Source organism: Stegostoma tigrinum, chromosome 36, assembly GCF_030684315.1.
Source record: "Stegostoma tigrinum isolate sSteTig4 chromosome 36, sSteTig4.hap1, whole genome shotgun sequence".
Taxonomy (NCBI): Eukaryota; Metazoa; Chordata; class Chondrichthyes; order Orectolobiformes; family Stegostomatidae; genus Stegostoma; species Stegostoma tigrinum.
Window position 1 is genome coordinate 19701151 of NC_081389.1, and position 16286 is coordinate 19717436.

Genomic DNA, 16286 nt, shown 5'->3' on the forward strand with positions numbered 1-16286 from the left:
ACTGTAAAATTGAATCCCCTTTAGTATAGGCTATTCCAGAGTACAGAGTCCCAATTGCATTATGTAATGGGGTGTATAGCGCTGACTGCAGTGCAAAAAACAATTAGTGTACACTCATTTCTGGATGCAGATTCCGAATGCAACATCTGAGGATGTCACACTGCTCACCTGCTTGGAAGAGCTGAGCAGTTAGTCAATCAGCAGATGGCGAAAAAAAACTGAAAGCAGCCTTAGTGGAGCAGCATTCCTATTTTGTTTTTAATATACCTGAAGGGAAGGCAATGGCCTCGTGGTGTTATTGGCAGACAGTTAATCCAACAACCCAGACAACGCCATGGCCGATGGTGGAATGCGATTTCAATAAATATCTAGAATTAAGAATTTGGTGATGACCACAAATCCACTGACGGTTGTTTGGAAAACCCATCTGGGTCACTAATGTCCTTTAGGGAAGGAAACTGCCATCTTTACCTGGTCTGGCTCCAGACCCACAGTAATGTGGCTGACTCTTAACTGCCCTCTGGGCAATTAGGGATGGGCAATAACTGATGGCCTAGCCAGTGACACCCTCATCCTGTGAACCAAAAAAGAACCACTGAAATCACTGGTTTCAGCAGCTACATTAGAAGCAAATTCACCCAACATAGACAGAATGCAAGAACTGCATTTATATAGTGACTTTCACACATTCAGGATCTCACTAAGCACTTTACAAACAAACAAATTATTTTTGTTTTGTAGTGACACACAATAGTCATAAACTTTGCACAGCAAAACCTCACACACTAAACTGTTTCTTACAGTGCTGGCTGGGGAATAAGAAACTTTGGAATATTACTAGGGCTTTCTACTCTGATCAAAAGATGCTACAGAACCTTTGACTCAGACAAATAGATGAAGCCTCAGTTTAGTATGAGACCTTCAAAAAAGCAATAATATTCCTCGGCCATGCAGTCAAATGCACACGTCTGTTGAACCTACAACCCTCTGAATCAAGAGCACTTCTAGTGAGTCAAGTTGACATTTTACAATCCAATGAGTGCATTCACAATGTTACAGTTGTGAGAAAAACCTTCCGCATCCAATTAATTTTTTGCACAAGCACACTGATTGGTTTTCCTGTGAGAATTCTGTGTTCGCAAGTTCTGAGGAACGGCATTCCTTCGCTTAACCTTGGCTTTCAGCAAGCTTCTTCCATCCCCAGCTGCTCTCATTCCTTTAAAACAGTGTTGAGAGCTAAAACTGAACGAAGAACATCACCTTTCAGCACCTTTAAGTTATTATAATAAAGTCTTACACTTGTCTTTATGACTCTAACAGTAAATATGCAAATATTTTCCCCAAGAATATGAGAAAAAAAATCATTTCTCCAATTAAACACTGATGCATTCTTTAACATGTAGAAAAATTCCAAGCTGATTAGCTGCAACCTTGCAGTCTTGTTGTATTTGATTCAGCTCCATGTTATCTGCTCTAATCAGAGCAGTTCCAAGCACCCGTAACCTGAGGCTTGTTTAGTGAACAAGGGAACACAAACAAGACAAGCAGCTGGAGTGGCCCCTGTACTCGCTGATGCGCATCTCTCCGCTTGCAGCGATGAAGGCCATTTTGTCAAGCAGGAGAGAGAGGAACAAAAGTGGCTCTGAAAACACTGTTACAGACAGGCAGATAACAAAGTATAGATGTACAGCTAAAATTACCAATTAGTTTACCAATTGGCTGCAACGGATTCGATTGGTTTGTAATTAATTCTAGTTACTGGCGCATACAGCAGGACGGTTGGCGCCAACCCTTTGTCCTGCTGACACACAATACCAGTACACAAGACCCAAGGGTCCTGGACATCAATACCTCTCTCTGCCTCACCTACAGCAGCCAGTGCAGAAGACATATCCTGTGGTGCTGAAACAGTGGAAAGTTCTGCTGCATGAGAAGGCGCTGACAAGAAAGAACTCTTTATGGGCTAAGCTGTGTAATTGCAAGCTTCATGCTAAAATAAACTCCATTGGATTGTCATAGAGGTTGCCTGGTATATGAAGGGGATTTATTTTCTGAAGGTCAAGTCTGCCACACAGAAGCAACACTGAAAAACAACTTTCAGATAAATCATCATCCACCAGGGCATTCTTTTACCTAGAAAATTGATCATCTTTTTCATTTCTTTCACGGGGAATGTACTATGACTGAGGCAAACAGCAGATTCATTCATAACAAAATGTACAGGATATGTAACACACACCCAAGCTGTCTTGAGATGGTCCAATGCAAATAGTACTCTAATTTGCAAAGAAAGTGAGAGTTGTAAAAGCACATTTGTTTTGACAAGAACAAATTTTGCAACAAGACAAGATAATTGATTATTGCTTTTCTTTCTGTTTCCATTTCAGAGAGAGCTAATTAGAAGGGGTCACATGTGCTATACGTCATAGCAAAGAAAACAACAAAGGTTCAATTTATTAGATCATAATTTCCAACGTTTTTGAAAGGGAACTTTAATTAAGGTCATAGGGTTTTCAGTGGACAATTATATTCTTTCATCAGGTCTGGCAGCATCAGTATTCTGGCAAAGAAATCAGCATTAATCTTTCAGGTCCTGTGACCCCTGAACGCAGACCTGAAACGTTAACACTGATTTCTCTTCACAGATGCTGCCAGACCTGCTAAGCTTTTCCAGCAACTTCTGTTTTTGCTTCTGTTTTACAGCATCCGCAGTTCTTTTGGTTTTTACATTCTTTCATCCTTTGTTTACGTAATGTGTTTTTGAAAAATCTAAGACTTTTAAATGAGATAGTCACAGGAATTTTCATTTTTTTTTGTTTGCCATTACATTTTTGCAGAGTTCTGATATCTACTTTACAGATCCCCCCAATATAGAATTAGAGATAACAAATGGAAACAGGTCATTTGGTTCAACCTCTCCACATTGATATTTACTCTCCACACAAATCCTAAGCTCACTTGCCTGTTCAGTTCTTAAAACCCTATTAGCCTTTTCTCTTTTAACATCTATTCTTTAATGTTAACATGACCCAAGCTTTAAATCACCAACCTCTGCATTAATTCAGAGACATTTTTCCTGCTCTCTGCCTTGAATCTTTTTTTTCCCCATTAATCTTGTATCAATGTCTCCTTATTCTGGACCATTTACTCACGAGATGCAGTATGTTTCTAACCATGAGAGATAGTAAGAACTGCTGATGCTGGAGTCTGAGATAACACAGCATGGAGCTGGAGGAACACAGCAGGCCAGGCAGCAGAGGAGCAGGAAAGCTGACGTTTCTGGTTGGGACAACTGCTTCAGAAATTAGAGGAGGAGAAGGGGGTCTCTGAAATAAATAGAGACAGGGGAGCAGCAGTGATAGCAGGTAAGTAGTGGTGGGGATTGGTTAGTGAGGTGGGAGGAGCAGATAGGTGGGAGAGGAGACAGGCAGGTCAATGGCGGGGGGGGGGGGGGGGCATAAGAACGGGGGTGGGAAGATAGTGAAGCTAGGAAAGTCCACATTGAGACTATTTGGTTGGAGGCTTCTCTACATCGGTGAGACCAAGCAGAGGCTCAGAGACCGCTTTGGAGAGCACTTCTGCTTAGTTCGCAACAAACAATAACTCCTCCCAGTTGTGAACCACTTCAACTCCCTCTCCCATTCCCTGGACAACATGTCCATCCTGGGTCTCCTCTAGTGTCACAATGATGCCACCCGAAAACTGGAAGAACAGCACCTGATTTTCCGCCTTGGAAGCCTACAATCCAACGGTCTCATTGTGGACCTTACAAGCTTCAAACTCTCCCCACAACGAACTCATCCCAAGACCAGCCCCCACCCGTCTCATCCCCACCTCACTGACCTGTCAGTTTTCTCTCCTACCTATCCGCCCACCTCACTGACCAATCCCCACCACTACTTACATGCTATCACTGCCCCCCCCCCCCCCCCCCAACAGTCTCTATTTATTTCAGAGCCCCCATTTCTGAAGAACGGTCCCTCCCGGAAACGTCAGTTTTCTTGTTCCTCTGATGCTGTCTGGCCTGCTGTGTTCCTCAAGCTCCACACCATGTTATCTTATGTTTCTATCCATTCTGTCCCATCCCTACACCATTTTACATATGTCCATCAAGTTAACCTTAAAACTTTCCTGATCTCTAACAAAAAACTAAACTGGTTTCTTTTAGGTTTCAAAAATCTTCTGTTCAAACCCAATACTATACTTTGCATCACTAACTTAATCACATGCTTGTAATGTGGATTGATAATTGCTTCAAAGATAGAAAAGCAAGAGCAAAGCTAGAGAGTTTAACTGATTGACAGGATGTGACAAGCGCTCTGCCCAATGGATGTGTGCTGGGAACACAGCTTTGTGTCATATATAAATGATTTGGATGAAGAAACAGAAGGTACATACCCAAATTTGCACATGCATTAAATTAGTAGGTACAATAAATCGTGTGCATGGAAGGAGGAAGTTACTCAGGGAGACAGACAGACTAAGTGAGTGGGCCAAACCAAGGAGAATGAATTTCAAAGCAAAGGTTTGTTAAATTGTTTCCCCCCAATGAGAGTTCCTTTTTAATTCATTCAAGGGTTGTGGAACTTGATTGCTGGGCCAACATTTATTGACAATCCCGACTGCCCACTGCCCCCTCGAACTGTTGAAGTCTTTAATGTGTAGAACACCCAGAACGCTGTTTTATTTGGGGGGGTCGTAGGGGGTGAGGGGTGGTGCTCCAGCATTTTTACCCAGTGATAGCGAAGAACAGTGACATAGTTCCAAATCACAATGGTGTGGGGCTTGGATAGGAACTTTAAAAGTGGTGGTGTCCCCATGCTCTTGCCGTTCTACATGGTCGAGGTCCCGGTTTCAAAACTGTTGTTTAACGGATCTTGGTGAGGCTGTCCTCTGATGACAAGCTGATTAAACTGGACTATATTCTCTGGGGTCTAAAACAATGAGGTGAGTACATAGCGACTTAGTAAGATTCTCAAGGGGCTTGATACAATATATGCGGAGACATTATTTCAGATTCCCAGACCAAGTTACCATCTCAGGGTAATGGGCCGATTGTTTTGGACTGAAAATGAGGAGAAATCACCTCAGTCAACGGGCTGTGAGTGTACACAACCGTCTGGGTTAAAAAGTTCTAAACAGATTCACAACCCTTGAATTAACTAATTTCACTTCATCTCAGTCCTAAATCATCAGCCCTTATCCTGAAACTGCCACAGTATTTTAGATACCCCACCCATATGAAGCAATCTCTAGGTATCTACCAGATGAAGCTCCTTCTGAGTCTTATATATCTCAACGAGATCATTCTTCTAAACTCTGGATAATAGCCCAACTTACTCAGCCTTGCATCACAATACAACTCCCTCATCTTAAGGGACCAACCTAATGTAGTTTCACTTTGAACAGTATCCCCCACAGTTGGTCTCAATGGGATGAGGACAAATTACTTCACTGAAAGTGTTATGAATTTATGAAATTCTCTACCCCTGAGGATCGTGTATGCTTCATCACTGAATACATCTGAAACTAGGACAGACAGATCTTCGATCTCTGTGGGAATCAAAGGAGCAGGCAGAAAGATGGAAATGAAGCCCAAGATCAGCCATAATCATAAAGAATGGTAGACCAAGCTCAAATGCGCTATATGATCTATCCCCACTCCTATTTATTGTGTTCTTCTGAAGCACAAGATTATCCACTTTGAATTTGAGAAAGACAATTCAGAATATTTTCTTAATGGCAAGAGAACAAAATGATTGGGTATCCACATGCACAAATTATTAAAAGGTAGTGTTGCAGCTACAAAAAGCAAATCAAAATGCTGATCTTTTTCTCATGGATAACTCAATGATGCTTTGGTTGGGGACAGCTTTGGTCACACTCCGTCTGAAGTTCTACATTTGGTTCTGGGCACCAAACATAAAAAAAGAATTATTGTGGCTTCAGAAAAGGAATCTCCAGAAGATGTTAGTAATAGTAGAGCACAGGTTCACTCAGAATGGTAGTAAGACCTTTAAAAAAGGCTTAAATTATGAAGTGATAAGTCACATGACACCAGGTTATATTCCAACAGGTATATTAGAAATCATAAATTGTGATTTCAAATAAACCTGTTGGACTATAACCTGGAGTTATGTGACTTATGACCTTGTCCACCCCAGTCCAACACTGGGGCTTTCACATCATTAAGTTATGAAGAAGCTAAATAAACTTAAGCTGTACTTCAAGTTTCAAAAAGTTGGGGAAAAATCTAATAAATGAATTTACAATGATTAAGGGATAAACTGTCTCCTCTAGCGGTGAATCAAAAAAAAAAGCGGCATATAAATGGAAAATTACAGCTAAGTCTTTTACAAGTAAAGCCTGGAAGCAGTTTTCCAACCAAACTGAGATAACAAGGTGTAGAGCTGGATGAACACAGCTGGCCAAGCAGCATCAGAGGAGCAGGAAGGCTAACATTTCGGGCGGAGGCCCATCTTCAGAAATGGGGAAGGGGGAGGGGAAGGGGGTTCGGAAATAAATTTGGAGTGAGGGGTAGAATCGGGATAGAAGATGGATAGAGGAGAAGATAGGTGGAGAGGAGACAGACAGGTCAAAGGAGGTGGAGATGAAGCCAGTAAAGGCGAGTGTAGGTTGGGAGTTAGGAAGTAGGTAGGTTAGTCCAGGGAGGATGACAGGGTAAGGGGGCAGGATGAGGTTAGTAGGTAGGATATGGGGTGAGGCTTGAGGTGGGAGGAGGGGATAGATGGCAGGAAGGACAGGTTAGGGAGGTGGCAGCGAGTTGGGCTGGCTTTCGGATGCGGCTGGGGAGGATTTTTGAAGCTTGTGAAGTCCACATTGATACCATTGGGCTGCAGGGTTCCATCCCTCACACCCCCCACCCTGCAATAACAACCAGAACAGAATCCCCCTTGTCCTCACGTACCACCCCACCAACTTCCGGATCCAACACATCATCCTCTGACACTTGCGCCATCTGCAATCCAACCCTACCACCAAAGACATTTTTCCCTCCCCACCCTTATCTGCTTTCCAGAGGGACCACTTTCTCCCGGACTCACTTGTCAAGCCCCACCACACCTGGCACTTTTTCCTGCAATTGCAGGAGGTGCTACACCTGCCCCTACACCTCCCTCCTCACCCTCATTCCCAACCTAGGCCCTAAGAAGGCTTTCCACATCAAACAAATGTTCACCTGCACATCTGCTAATGTGGATTTCTGTATCTGCTGTTCCCATTGTGGCCTCCTCTACATCAGGGAAACCAAGCAGAGACCTGGGGACCGCTTTGCAAAATACTTATGCTCGGTTCACACTAAACAACTGCACCTCCCAGTCGCAAACCATTTCAACTCCCCCTCCAATTCCTCAGATGACATGTCCATCCTGGGCCTCCTGCAGTGCCACAACGATGCCACCTGAACGTTGCAGGAACAGCACCTCATATTCCGCTTGGGAACCCTGGGACCCAAGGGTATCAAGATGGACTTCACAAGCTCCAATATCTCCCCTTCCCCTCCCCCAAAACCAGTTCAACTTGTCCCTGCCTCCCTAACCTGTCCTTCCTCCCACCTCAAGCCCCACCCCCACCCCATCTCCTACCTACTAACCTCATCCCACCCCCTTGACCTCTCCGTCCTCCCTGGATCTACCTATCTCCTCCCTAATTCCCAACCTACACTCTCACCTTTCCTGGCACCATCCCCACATCTTTGACCTGTCTGTCTCCTCTCCACCCATCTTCTCCTCTATCCATCTTCTATCTGCCTCCCCCTCTCTCCCGATTTATTTCGGAACCCCCTTCCCCTCCCCCATTCCTGAATAAAGTCTCAGCCCGAATCGTCAGCTTCCCTGCTCCTCTGATGCTGCGTGGCCTGCTGTGTTTATCCAGCTCCGTACCTTGTTATTTCAGATTCTCCAGCATCTGCAGTTCCTCCTATCTCTTTCCAAACAAACTGTTGTGAAAATGTTGGAGTCAAACCCCTACAAGTCTATGAATGCTGGGTCAACTGAAATTTTCGGAATGGATTGACAGCTTTTAATTACTGAAGAGATTCAGTTTTGATGGATCAGATGATCTTCACCTGCCAGTCAATTTTACAAATGTTTCAGGCTACTATAAAATAAAGCAGATAGTAATTGAAGTTGGCACAAAGATCACCCTTAAATGGTGGAAAGGTTTGAGGGCTCAATGGCCTCCTTCTGTTCCTACATCTAGTTTTTCCACAATACATTTTCATTCAGCCATATTTGAGACTCACAAAAAGGTTAAATTCTTTCCATTATCTGCTAAAGACCTGACACTTTTCATTGTTTATCAATTAACCATTTGGTTCGTCTCATGTTCTTGTGTAAGCAGATTCTCTCTTCTCACCAATACCAAACACATCTGTTGAAAACGGATGGCTACAATAATTTGATATTTATTTAGTATTTAACCAATTGTTTTGTGTATTCAAGCAGAATATTGCAAATAGTCTAAAGACTATTATAATATTGAAAGAAATATTTGATTTATGCTATCACTGAAGAAGACTAGAACAGTAAGATTAATTTCTCTTTAATCCTTATTTTTTCACCCTTGATTAGACATAACACATCAAACTGCAATTCTTTCTGAACTGCTAGCTCAGAGTGAAGGCCTGTTACTCCAGCCCGGGGGACACATAACAGAGAACAGCGCTCAGTTAGCTGTCTCTACTCCTGCATCTACCTTCCAAACCCATTTGGAGTGTTACACCATGTTTCATAGCCAATAGCCACACTGAATATAAAATATGAATGCGCAAATGACTGAGCATTGAAATCATCAAAATTTCATCTTCTTTGCATTCAGCCAACTCCAGTTATTTTAATCCTGAGCAATTGAGCAGGACTACATAAACTTCCTAAATGCAGTGAAGCTCAGCCATCGCCTTAGGCGAGAACTGCGGTTCAACTGTTTCATCTCCATGCCAAAGAAGCCAAGATTTGAAGTGTGCAGCTTTCACAGTGAAAGCAGAACAGGACAAGTTCAGCTGTAGATTTTGTTGGGAGTCTGGAAGCCTGATGAAAAATACAGAAGGAATAAACAACTTGGCACTGCGATGACAGCTATACTATATAACAATCCAAGAAAATCATATTAAAGCCAGACTTTAACATTGTGGAATTCCCTTTATCATACAAATTTTCATAACTCATCATCTCAAATTGCTCACATCGATACTGATGGGCTAAAATACTAATAGTTACCGACCTAAGTGTAATGCAACTCCAAGTGCTGTCTCCAGGCACAAGACAGGCTTAGAATGTCAAAAAGGTAAATTTATGAATATTTTTCACAATTCAAGTAAACATAGAAAGAGCTCATATATGAAGTACTAAACTTTAGTAAACAAAAATGTAGAAAAATGCTGCGAGGTGGTTTCACGATTGTAGATTTTAAAGGAATACTCATGACAACATTGTTAACATATCACATCAGTCACATAAACCATCTGTCTCTGTTTCATCAAATATTATCCCAAAACAGAAGTCTTAAACCAGGAGAAAAATTTCAAATGTCAAAACAGCCATGGCAGGATGGTAGAAAACCAAAGTTTGAACTCTAGTTGACTATACTGCACTGCTTCCGAGACCGGGCTAAGGTTTGAAGCACATCTTTGCTAGCAAATTAATAAGATAGTTACAGAGAGATTTGGTTGAAGGAAATTCTCTTCATATCCAACCCTAGTTAAACAGAAAAGCATGTTAGCAGAACCACAACCTTTAAACAACCTTTTAAAACAAAGAATCTGAGCTTCAGCAGTTATTTAAATTACTTAAAAAGTTATTTCAAACAAAAAAATGCAAGACATTCATGTCTAACTATACATCTACATATTTAACTTAATCAATAAATGCTGCCAAGTTATTGTGGAGTACTTCAGAAAACACACTCAATACAGTTTTATTCTGTTCAACTTCTATCAAACGTACATTATACATTATTCTATACCTTGTGATTGTACAGAACTGTGTTTCCAATACTTGAAACTAATTTGTGACTTGGAGAAATACTTTTAAAATTTGTACCTCTGTCCCATTCCTAGACATTTTACTTTAAAGCTCCAGACTGATTTGTGATGGTATGCAGCAAATGAAACAGAATAATAACATTATTAATACACATCATTCGTTATTGCTCAAAGTATAGATGAATGGCCGAGAGTAGGAAGGAAACTGTTAGTGACTTAAAAGGCCTGCTCAACATTGCATGTAACTGCAACCACAGAGTGTGTTTCAGCAGAACATTGCTGCATGAAAGAAACTGTTCTGCCTCCCCACAGGCTACTACTGTCATTTATTATCAGATCTATTAGCCAGGCGCAACAAGCTACTCGCAGTGAATGCATTTTGTGGTTTAATCATGTGAACTTTGAGCTATGAACTGCTTTTGCATAACCTAAGGCACTGTCTCTAGCTAGGAAAGAAAAAAACATACAGAACAGCTCATCTTCTTACATGACTAACAGTCCATAATCTAACCACAATTTTCCCATCTACACCTGCAACCAAAACCAGGTAGTAGAGCCCCTGTCATTGGAACACATGATACTATGCTGATTGCCAGAATTACACTGTAATCAATTATCGTACAAGAATGCAAAAGGATTTATCACCAGATTATTTTCAAATCCTTGAAGCAGTCTTACATTCTATAACAAAATATCATATCCCACTTGAGCTTAAATGATGTTCACTCATGATTCAAATTGTCATTTTCACAGCATGTGCGTCATGGAAGAATTCGTAGGTTGGATCAGATTCTGGTAGGCCAAGCCATGAATGCTCCATCAATAGGAGACTGGAAAACATGTACCCCATCAAACAGGTGTATTTCACCAGATACTAACATGGGGATGCAACGGCCGAGTGTTATTTTCGCTAGACTGTTAATCCAGAGACCGAGATAGTGTTCAGGGGACCCAGGTTCGAATCCTTGCCATGGCAGATGGTGGAATTTGAATTCAATAAAAATATCTTGAATTAAGAATCTAATGATTACCGTGAATATATTGTCAATTGACAGAAAACCCCATCTGGTTCATTTATGTCCTTTAAGGAAGGAAGCTGCCATTCTTACCTGGTCTGGCCGACATGTGACTCCAGACACACAGCAATGTGGTTGGCTCTTAACTGCCCCCTCGGCAATTTGGGATGGACAATAAACACCGCCTAGCCAGCGATGTCCTCATCTCATGAATGAATAAAGAAATAAAAAACTGAGTGTAAGACCTTCTGTTTCCACTCACTACAAATCTGTAATATGGACTTCAGTCCCTCTGTCTTCTGACACAGAGCCAAGGGTACTTAAGCTAATCAAATGGCACATTCCATTCTACAGAGTTGATGAAACTTAATATTTGATTTCTGTAATAGTCAATAAGACTGAAACAACATATTTCTCCACTTGCAACATAGCGAAAGTGAAATTAAAATCTATACATAGGACAAAAAGTCATTTTCCGTAGTAATAACCAACGTATTACTCTTGTTCGCTCAAACTTGACAATTCTAAGCCAATTAATATTGCCTGTTTTGGATTTAATTAGAGATTCCAATTAGTTAACAGTAATACTGACAGTACAGGGTGTCCTCAGATTTAGGACTGCATTTCTGAAAATCACAACTTTAAGTGAAATAACTTCAAATGAAGCACAGTTTTCCAGACTAAAACTGAAGTTGGGCTCCTAAGGAAACTTCTATTCAAAAACGTCAATGTAATAGTTGAAATTCTGTATTTTCATGTGCAATGCTGTGCACTCCTCGCTGAAATACTTGCCAAGAAAACAAGGAAAACTTCAGTGAAGAAACCAGGCAACTTACTTGCAAAGAAGTCTTTCAAGAAGTTTGCAGTACAATACTCAATTATTGTACTTATACCTGTAAAGTACTGAAAAGTACAGTACAGATTATTTTCAAAAACTAATTCCACAATGATTCCTCAACTAGTCATGGTACAAACAGCAGAAAAATTCAAAACAAAGGTAATAAAACAAAATTTACTTTAGCAATTGAGCAGGAAACTGTTTAAGATAACAATGATCTTTGACTATAGGGGCAGTCACACTGGAGCCAACCCATCAGGGTGCTTCACAAATGCTGTCATGCCACAACTCAATGACGTTAGCATCGCAGTTACGTGAGACGCACAGTTATACAATCAAGAAATAAGGGATACTAAAACAGAAATTGCCGGAAAAACTCAGCAGGTCTGGTAACATCTGTGGCAAGAGGTCAGAGTTAACGTTTCAGGTTCAGTGACCCTTCCTCAGAACCAATCATAGCTAGAAAAAAGTTGATTTTTCTGCAGAAGATAGGGTGGGATAGAGTCCAAAGAGAGACAGAGAGCATCAGTTGGGCTGACAAAAGAGTGGATAACAATCACCCCACATTAGTGGACAATGCACTAGCTTACGATGGATGGTGTATAAGAGCAGAACACGTGACAACAGGCTTGGCTGTGGGAGCTGCGTAAGGAAATGTGAGAAGGTGCCTCAAGCCCTAAAACCAATGAACTCAGTATTGAGATAACAAGGTGTAGAGCTGGATGAACACAACAGGCCAAGCAGCATCCGAGGAGCAGGAAAGCTGACATTTCGGACCTAGACCCTTCATCAGAAAATCAGCTTTCGTGCTCAGCCTGCTGTGTTCATCCAACCCTACACCTTGTTATCTCGGATTCTCCAGCATCTGCAGTTCCTATTATCTCCAAACTCAGTACTGAGACCAGAAGGCTGTTGAGTTCCTGAGCGGAAAATGCGGTGTTCTTCAATTTACGCTGAGCTTTGCTGAAGCACCGCAGGAAGCCTGAAACAGGGATGTTAGCCCCGAAACATGACGCTGTGTTGAAGTGACAAGCAATTGGAAGCTCAGGGTCTTTTTTGCAGACAGGAAGCAAGGGATGCTAAAACAGGGATGGCAGTTTAAATCAGGGTGGAGAACATGAAAGAAAACATTAAAGCAGAAGACGGCTTTAAAAGGGGAGACTGAAAACAAGGTCTACGATATAATGTGATGAGCAAACCAGGAGATCTTGCATTTCTTCCCTTCAGAAAGATTATTCCAATATTAATAATAAATTTTATAAAAACTCTGTTTTCAGCTATCCACTCGAGTTTGAGAGTGTTCAGCTGGAAAAAGAAAAACAACATAAAAATTTAGCATATTATCAAAATGTTCCAAAAAGTTTCAGGCACCAATTACTTACTTTTGAAAATGTCTGAGTCTTTAGGTAAACGTACTAGCCAATTTCCACACAGTAATATCCCATAAACAGAAATAAATGAGTGGTTCAACTACATTTTTTAAAAATAAAAACCAAAAGAATTGCAAATGCTGGAAATCAGAAACAAAAACAGAAGGTCTGGTAGCATCAGTCCTAAGGAAGGCTCCCCGGATGTGAAACGTCAACTCTGAATACTCTCCACAGATGCTGCTGTGACCTGCTGAGCTTTTCCAGCAATTTCTGCTTTTGTTTCTGATTTCCAGCATCTGCAGTTCTTTGGTTTTTATTCAGTATTTAATTCTTTGCCACATCTCTTCCAGCCACGCCCATCGTGAAGAAGTTCTGCTCCTCTCTTTGCCAGGATTTCCATTCAAATTTTTTTTTTGTCCAGTTATTAATTTCGTTGTCACTTCCGGTGTTGGACAAGATATTTGCTAAAACGTTATTCCACAGCCACACATCTGGCTCAGACTCACCCCAATGTGGATACCAACTGAAGTATCATCCTTCGTGTTTTGAATCCACCGAGGACCACAGTTATCTCTGCGATAGTCAACTGCCACTTCAACACACCATCATGCTCCCTGGCCAATATATCTGTCTCAGATGTAGCAGTGTTCCATTAAAGCGAAGCTCAAGCTGAAAGATGCGCACCTCATTTTTCATTTGGGAGCCCTGTAGCCTTCTGGACTCAGTATCGAGTTCAACAATCTTAGGGTTTATGGCATGTTTTCCCATGTCTTTACACCAGCCCCCACACACCAGGCCTTATTAGCGCATGGTCTGGTATTACACACAACTCATTGTTAGTCACTAGTAGTCCCCATTAATAGCTATTCATTGTTCTAGACTAACTGTTATCCACTCCTTTGTCTGTCCAACTGTTCTTCTCTCTCCTTGCGCTCTATCTCTACCTATTGTTTACTACTTATCCCTACCCCCAACCCTAACTCCTGCACAAAAACATTTTTCTAGTTACCATCAGTTCTGAGGAAGGATCATTGGACCCAAAACATTGACTTTTATTTCCCTCCAGAGGTGCCACCAGACCTGCTGAGCTTTTCCAGCAATTTCTACATTTTGTTTATATCAGCTAAGGAAGGATTAGAACGTAGAAAAGTACAGCACAGTACAGGCCCTTTGGCCCACGATGTTGTGCCATGGAATAATCCTAATCCAAAAATAAAATAACCTAACCTACATTCCCCTCAATTCACTGCTGTCCACGTGCATGTCCAGCATGTCCAGGATTGTTGACTGGGACACCAGGAAACTTCCCTGGTTACCTTCAAAATATGCCCTGGAATTTTTTTGTTGTTCCCATCAGAATCAACAAGCAGGCAGATGGAAATTCAGTTTAACAGTTCATCAAAAAACATAGCACCTCTAGGAGCGAATATCTGCATTACACTGAAACATCAGTCAACATTTTCTGCTCACATCCAGAAGCACAGCCTGAACCCTGCAAGGCACGTGAATTGTCAACTTAGCCAACTTGATATGAAAGGGGTATAATAAGTAGTACTTACACTTTAAAATTCAGTTTTCTCCAGCTTAAAGCAGGGCTCGCCAAAATCTTCTCTACTGTGACTGCATTTCAAGGCTTGCACATTGTCATGACCTCTCACTGAAAGCTTGAGGTCTGGGAAGCAAAGTGTTTAATCTCAGGGATCTTTCCACTGGCTGTTTTTGGAGTAAGAATCAGGCATCAAAGATAAGCCACATATGCCTACACGCAAAAGATTTAAAAGAGCCTTGCAGCTGTTAACATGGCAGCCATTGCTGCCTCTGAGTTTCAGGCTGAGAATCATGTCTGAAAACCCAAAGGCCACAAACTACCATTTAGGAAGTCCTAACTTAGGAGTGCTTTTGTTGATCTGTTGTATCAAAAAATATAGAACAAAGAACAATACAGCACAGCAACAGGCCCCTTAACTCTTGAAGCCTGCACCAACACATTTTGCCCTACCATACTAAAACTGTCTTAATTTACAGTATCCATATCCCTCTATTCCCTTCCCATTCATGTATTCGTCCAGACACTGTTATTGTATCTGCTTCCACCACGTTCTCTGGCAACACGTTCCAGGCACTCACCACCCTTTATGTGGAAAAACTTGCCTCGCATATCTTTTTTAAACATCCCCCCACTCACATCTAAACCTGTGTCCCCTAATAATTGACCCCTCCATCCTGGGAAAAAGCCTCATACTTTCCACTCTACCCGTGCCATTCATAATCGCATAAGCTTCTTTCAGGTCACCCCTCAACCTCTTGAATTCCAGTGAAAACAACCCAGGCTACCCAAACTTTCTTCACAGCTAAAATCCCCAATACCATGCAACAAAACTTTTTTGCACTCTTTCCAAAGCATCCACATCCTTCCGGTAGAGTAGTGACCAGAACTGTAAGCAATATTCCAAGTGTGGCCTAACTATAGTTCTATAAATTTACCTTGTATAATTTATCTTATACAACAGAAGCACGAGTACAAAACTGCTCAGTGACAGGTGTAGCAAAACTTAAATCTGAAAATCTGATTGCCAATTTCAACTAAGATGAATTATGAGCAGTGTCTGAAAACCATTTACAATGAGAACACCATTATCAAAATGTGGGTAGAAAATACACAAGGAATTACATGCCACCCATGCTCAGACTTAAAATCAATCTCACTTTATAATCGCACATTTGCAGGAATGTTGTGATATGCCACTTACTAGGAAGGGTTAAAAGCCCAAGTCAGACATTAAGCAGGAAACACAGCAATGTCCAAAGCCTCAATACTGCCATCTACTGAAAACAAACAATATGGTCCAAATTTCTCCAGACAGCAACCACTTGTGTTTGAAAACTTAATGCACATAAACTGTCACAACTTAAACTAACTAAGGAAGGGGAAAACATTGATCAAAGGCGCAGCCCACATCAACAGTAAGATCATAATCAGCTGCAGTTATATGTGGATATTTGCATGACAAGTGGAGGAAATAAATGGCAGATCTCTCTTGCAGCAAATGTACACCTTGTCT

At 41.4% G+C, this 16286-nt stretch overlaps 1 protein-coding gene across 3 annotated transcripts in view; it reads right to left on the reverse strand.

The window, feature by feature from the left end:
• The window catches only part of scaper (S-phase cyclin A-associated protein in the ER), a 283244-nt gene that overhangs the window by 236995 nt on the left and 29963 nt on the right, over nt 1–16286 (reverse strand). The window contains exon 1 of one of the 3 annotated variants that reach the window (XM_048520702.2): nt 11110–12495. The exons of the other annotated variants lie outside the window; for them this stretch is intronic. The gene's annotated coding sequence lies outside the window, so the exon portion shown is untranslated. Of the gene's footprint in view, nt 1–11109; nt 12496–16286 lie in introns of those variants that run through there. 3 annotated transcript variants of the gene reach the window in all.